The following is a 6,429-nucleotide window of genomic DNA, read 5'->3' as shown; positions in this document are numbered from 1 at the left end:
AAAATTATACACTGGCAATTGTCAGTACTTCATTTCTTCTTTGTTTTCTATATTGATTTTCCACCAACCAGAAATGGCAAATTTAAATGTCTACAAGGATCAGAATGAGAACATAAATAGGCTAAATTTATTAATCAGGACTGTGGCAAATCTAGATGGCCAGAAAGTATATACCTACCTAAAAAAGGCAGTCTTAACTTCAGCACTTGTTTTGATCTAGAGATGCTTCATTGCTTCAAAGAACTTCAAAACATGATTTCCAGATTTCAGTTGAAATCTCTCAATTGTTCAATGTTATAAACTAATTTTTAAAATTTATGAAGCATTTTGTGTATTCAACCAAACCTACCTGCAACCATAGTGAACCAAGGGCCACTAGTGTGATGACACCACGGCAAAGAAAATACTGTATATCATTTGGTTCAGCTTAGTCCTCTAATTAAACATGTTTTTGAGATGGTTACTAACATCAATAAGAGTAGTTGTCCTTCTGTTAAATAAACAAAATACCAAGATTCCAAAGTGGTAAGGCAATTAAATCAGATAACAAATATTAAAAATCCAGGATAGTGATATCCAGTAGATTTTTCAAAAATATTAGTTATCTCCCAGAGGGAACAAAAAGACTGCCCTTTGATTTATATCTTTGTGACTGCTTGTGATATGCATGTACTAGAGAATATTATAGTACTAAAGCAATACATTAATAAGATATGCAGTAGTTGTGATAATTTTAAAATATGCCGACAAATTCTTTGATACTCCTCCTTTTAAGAGATGAAGTTTAATTCTCCACCTGAAGGTGGGCTGTTCTTCGTTATTCTACTGAACTGAATGTGGAAGAGATGATGGAGTATGATTTTTGAGGTTAAGTCATAAAAGGCATTGTAACTTCCATTCAGTTCTCTCTCTTTGGATCACTCACTCTGGTGCAAGCCACCTGCCATGCTATGAGGGCACTCAAGCAGCTCTATGCGGTCTATACTGCAAGGAACTGAGGTTTCCTGTCAGCAGTCACAAGAGTGAGCCTGGAAGCCTGTCTTCTAGCTCCAGTTAAGATGCCAGATGCCTGCAGTTCTGGCTAACATCTTGATTGCAACCTCAGGAGAGTCTCTATAACAGAACCACCTCACTAAGCCACTCCTGAATTTCTGACCCATGGAAACTAAAAGATAATAATCTTTGCTGTTTTTAAAGTCAGCAAGCCTTGGGATAATCTTCTATGCAGCAAAAGATAACTGAGCAGTCAAATCCCTCCAACTTTTAAAGATGAATTTTGTTGGCTTTCCACCATTTGGCTATTATTTTCTGACCAACATTTAAACAAGACTGCCTACATCAATAACTGTTTTGGATTCCTGAAATTATCCATCGTGCAGCTCTAATGCTGAAAACACAGAGGATAATCCATAAACGAACCCTGAGAAATTTAAAGACACATTTTCCTGAAAATGTCTGCTCTATTTTATCGAAGTGTGATTCTGTGCTAAAACTACTGCACAGGGGCACAACTAAGGCCTGGATCCCTTATATTGTTCCATTCTCAAGAAGGGCAGCATCGGATAGGACTAGTGTTATGAAGAAAATAAAACAGAAAAATGGCAGGGAGTGGCTGTTTCAGGAAGCCATCCTGAGAGGGATGATATTTGAACTGAGCTCTGACAAGAAGATGCTAGCCATGAGGAATTTGGGGGGTAAGGCCTACCAAGCAGAAATTACTCGACATTTTCTGAAAAATGAGAAGCAGGGGTGAAAGGGGCTATTTTACAGCTAAAATGAGAATGAATGAGAAAATATGAGGTAGCAAAGACAGGCAGGGATCTATAAACTACGGTCAGGGGATGGATTTTGGATTGTGAAACCAAGGAATTACTTTGTTTTCAATGTGATTTTTATTTCTATCACACAGTAAATGTGCACGATTTAAAAAGCCAAACACTCCATGAAAACTTATGATAAAAAAACAGCAGTGTCCACTCCATCCCTCTCCATTCTCTTCCAATTGTTTTGGCTATGTGAATTGCATTTACTTTCATAATTCTCTATAAGATGTTTCTACTAGTATTTTTAAAATTTAAAACTTATATATAATCTAATGACTTTCTGCTATATAAGACTAGAAATTTATTATTTACACCCCTCCACACTCATGCACACATACACACATATATATTCATACTTTTTCTCCCCTCATCCTCCCACAATATAATTTTTAGTTAAATTAATATTCAGTCTTCATATAATTATGACTATACACATTTTTGTTGATAGGTGAGAAAGTAATTTAGTATTACTACATTTCCTTCCTTGAACAAGTTTTGGGTTATTTTTAGAGTTAGAGTTAACTGCCTTGTGTTTCAGCTTTTCTTTTTCTTTGTTAGAATTTATTATTGCATAATTCTAAAAAAGAACTACAAAACTCCTCCCCAAATGGAAAATCAGTATTCTATTCAGTTTTTTTATTGTTGCTGTTATTTACTTTTGATATCATTTCTGCTACCTACCATACTCCTGGTTCCAAACTGCAATGGTTTACTCCTTAGCCATGGTTTGGGGGCTTCCTTTTATTAGTCCTGAAACTTACTGCTTCTGAAATTAAATTCCCTGTTTTCTGCCGAAGTAGTTGATATGGTGTGGATGTACCACCAGCCCATCTTACAATTTAAGGTATCTCACACCTTGAACTGTTCTTGTGGTAGTAAGTCTCATGAGATCTGATGGATCTATGAATGGGAGTTCCTCTGCTCAAGTCTCTTGCCTGCCACCATGTAAGACACGATTTTGATCCTCATTTGCCTTCTGCCATGATTGTGAGGCCTTTCCAACTATATGAAACTTTTGAGTCAATTAAACCTCTTTCTTTTATAAATTATCCAGCCACTGGTATATCTTTATTAGCAGCATGAGATCAGACTAATGCAGTAGTGGATAAAAAATTGCCTGTCTGTTGAGGTTGTATTAGGGAACCTAGAGGCCCAGCTATTTTCAAAACAGGCCCTAAGCTAATCCTCTTATTCCCAATCCCACTGAAAAACCCCACCTTCATTGGTGCCTGAGGTCTCTAAATGTTTAGCCTTGCTGGGGTTCTTATCTTAGGTTCTTACTTGTACTTGGTCAACAAAGCAGGAAAATATGAAATCTTATTCATTTATTATTCAATTATCCACCCCTTGTTGTCCGAAATTGTCTCACATAATTTGTCTCCTCTTTCTTTTGATATTTTTGGGTTAATACATTCAAAAGCATTTTTGACTGTACTTAGAGTAGACTTTAAAAAAGAATATATATGATATAAGTTCTTGTTTCATCTGCAGTGTTTCATGGATGGTCACCAAGGACTATTTCAAGCAGGGCAAGAAGATGTCTATTCAGCATTTGAAAAAGATCATCCTGGTTGCTGTATGGATAAAAGGGAAAAGTCTGAAAACATGTGACCGGTTAGGAACATACTGCAATTTCCAGGAGGGAAATATGGAAACTTCAAAGAGTATCAAAGCAGTAGGGAAGTTATGTGACAGAAACTCACCACCTTTCTTTAGTCAATATTAAATATGTAATCATATTTAATGGGATACATTTAAGTTGCCTTCTAGCTTTGGTGTAGGAGCCAAGAATTATGGCAGAAATTCTGAAGACATCACAGAAAATCAGAAAAATTCCAAATGCAGATTTGTTTCTATTCACATTTCTGTTCTTGTATATTATGAATATTTTAACATTTTTATTTCCACTCAATTATTGCTCCATAAGTTGTGATGTTAAAGAAAAAGGTAAGATAAAGAAACCTATTCCATTTTCCTCGATTTATGTATCTCTTGAATGGTTTAAGTGGGAAATTAACATTTAGGTTTTATACCACATTTCTTTGCAAGAACATTTGAAAATGCCTACTGAATAAGATGGTATAATTGCATTTATTTTTACTTTTATATGTCACTATAATCTTTATCCAGAAGCATGTACTCACTTTATCCCTGGATGGAATTAAGCAAACTGAGTTGAATAAACAAAGGCTCTGTCAGGTTGGTACAGTAATTAAAATGGTATTAAGGAAGTTTAATGAGCAAGCACATCCTAAATCAGAAAAGACTCTGTGGCACATTGCAGAGTCCTTCCTTATTCCTTTAATGAAAGACTGCCCCATCTATGCTCCGATCCTGTTTCTTAAACAGATAAAATGAATTCAAAATAAGTATCTAGGACATTTCTGAATGCTAGTAGTCACAAAGCTCTACGTAGAACCCATGCATGTCTTTCTGGAAAAAGACAGGGAAAGTGCTCCTGTCATGTAGTGGCAGGTCAATACCAGGTCTGTCTCTTATACACATCTAGATGTGTATAAGAGACAGACTGTAGTCACACTCGTCTCTGCTTTTCTTTGAATCTGCAGAGTAAGCTCCTTAAGACTCAATTCTTGAAAAAAAAAAAAAAAAGGCAAAGGCACTTATTGATTTTTATAATTTATGTCTTCAAGACCTTGTGCCATTTTATTACCATTATGTAATTAATTTTGACAAATCGAGTGAGTTTAGTGTCTAAAATGTTTGTCCAACCCCATTAAAAAGTGGGCAAAGAACACGGACATTTCTCAAAAGAAGACATACATCTGGCCAACAAACATATGAAAAAGAGCTCAACATCACTGACCACTAGAGAAATGCAAATCAAAACCACAATGAGATACCATCTCACATCAATCAGAATGACTATTATTAAAAAGTCAAAAAACAACACATGCTGGCGAGGCTGCAGAAAAAAAGGGAACACTCATACCCTGTTGGTGGGAGTGTTAATTAGTTCAACCACTGTGGAAAGCAATGTGGCAATTCCTCAAAGAGCTAAAAGTAGAACTACCATTGGACCCAGCAATCCCATTATTGGGCATATACCCAGAAGAATATAAATCATTCTACCACAAAGATACATGTATGTATATGTATATGTTAATTGCAGAACTATTCACAATAGCAAAGATGTGGAATCAACCTTAATGCTCATCAATGGTAGACTAGATAAAGAAAATATAGTACATACACACCAAAGAAAACTATGCAGCCACAAAAAACAAACAAACAAACAAACAAACAAAAACAAGATCATATGCTTTGCAGTAACATGAATGGAGCTGGAGTTCTCAGTTACAAGTGGGAGCTGAATGATGAAAACACATGGACACATGAGGTGGAGGGAACAATGCACTGAGGCCTGTCGGGGGTGGGTATGGAGGACAGCATCAGGAAGAATAGCTAATGGATTCTGGGCTTAATGCCTAGGTGATGGAATGATCTTCCAGATATTACTTAGTCCTCAAGACAAAATAGCATCTGATATAGTCATAGCTTGTGCTCTCTCTTCATTCAAGTATCTGCTCAAATGTCAGTTTTTCAGAAAGGCCTCCATTGACCAGTAGATATTAAGAAGACCACTCATCCCACTATATGTACACACACACCCACATATACATGCACACACACGCGGTGACTCACCCCCATCAATGTATACCATTGCCCTCATTTTATTTTCCTTGTATTTTTCATCACTGAGAAGTTAACTAGTGATTTATCGGTGCACTATGTCCCCACATTAGACTATAAGCCCCATATGAGTAAAGGTCCTATATGTGTATTTCACTGCTGTTATTTCCAAGACCCAGAACTGTGTTTAGTCCATAGTAAGAGTTCAGTGAATATTTGGAAATATATACTCTTATTTTAGCAATAGCCTTTGCTCAAAAAATTCTTGCCTAAAATCTGTGCTCTCACCTCTTCAGTCAGTTTCAGCAGCATCTGAAATCATAGCTTTTTCGTTCCTTAACCAGTTGTAATATTCTTTTCTTTTACCATGAGTTCAAAGTTAATAAGTCACTTTACCTGAGAAATAAGTATAGTAGAAGGACCTATATTATATTTAACGTAGATGAGTAATTTTATGAAAGGACAATTAGGCAGACAGCAATTTGCAGGAATGAGTACCCAGGGTGAGTAACAATAGCGTGAGGGATGATACCACCACAACACTGTGTGAAATAATAGTGACAACTGGTAAGTCTGAATGAGTAAAAATGGATAAGAAAGCAAAGGTCAAAATAATGTCCTGACAAAATGTCGTACTGAGGATGAAATACTACCATATCCACTTATACATTAAAGCTGCCATATCTTGATTTTACAGCCTTGCTGCTTGCGATTATCTGGAGGGCTATCTAGAGTGCTTTATCTATCCCCTACCAAGAAGCATTTTCTGACTCAGAGTCACGGAACTTTATGACTCTTGATCCTATCCTCTAAGAAAGAATTTACTGACACCTAGTCCACGGTTTTATTTGAGACTATCGATTACCTTGACAACTTCTGTTTGCATATATTAGATTACTTTAGATTACCTTTTGATTTGTGTCCCTAAAAATACATATTTTAAGTTATTTATATA

The 6,429-nt window shown here is 36.1% G+C and overlaps 1 protein-coding gene across 1 annotated transcript in view; it reads right to left on the bottom strand.

The window, feature by feature from the left end:
- Positions 1 to 6,429, bottom strand: part of LOC105551939 (low-density lipoprotein receptor-related protein 1B-like) — a 411,008-nt gene that overhangs the window by 330,228 nt on the left and 74,351 nt on the right. The window lies entirely within an intron of this gene.

This window comes from Mandrillus leucophaeus, unplaced genomic scaffold (genome assembly GCF_000951045.1).
Source record: "Mandrillus leucophaeus isolate KB7577 unplaced genomic scaffold, Mleu.le_1.0 Scaffold539, whole genome shotgun sequence".
NCBI lineage: Eukaryota > Metazoa > Chordata > Mammalia > Primates > Cercopithecidae > Mandrillus > Mandrillus leucophaeus.
The sequence above is the reverse complement of the archived record's forward strand: the minus strand, read 5'-3'. Positions and strand labels throughout refer to the sequence as shown.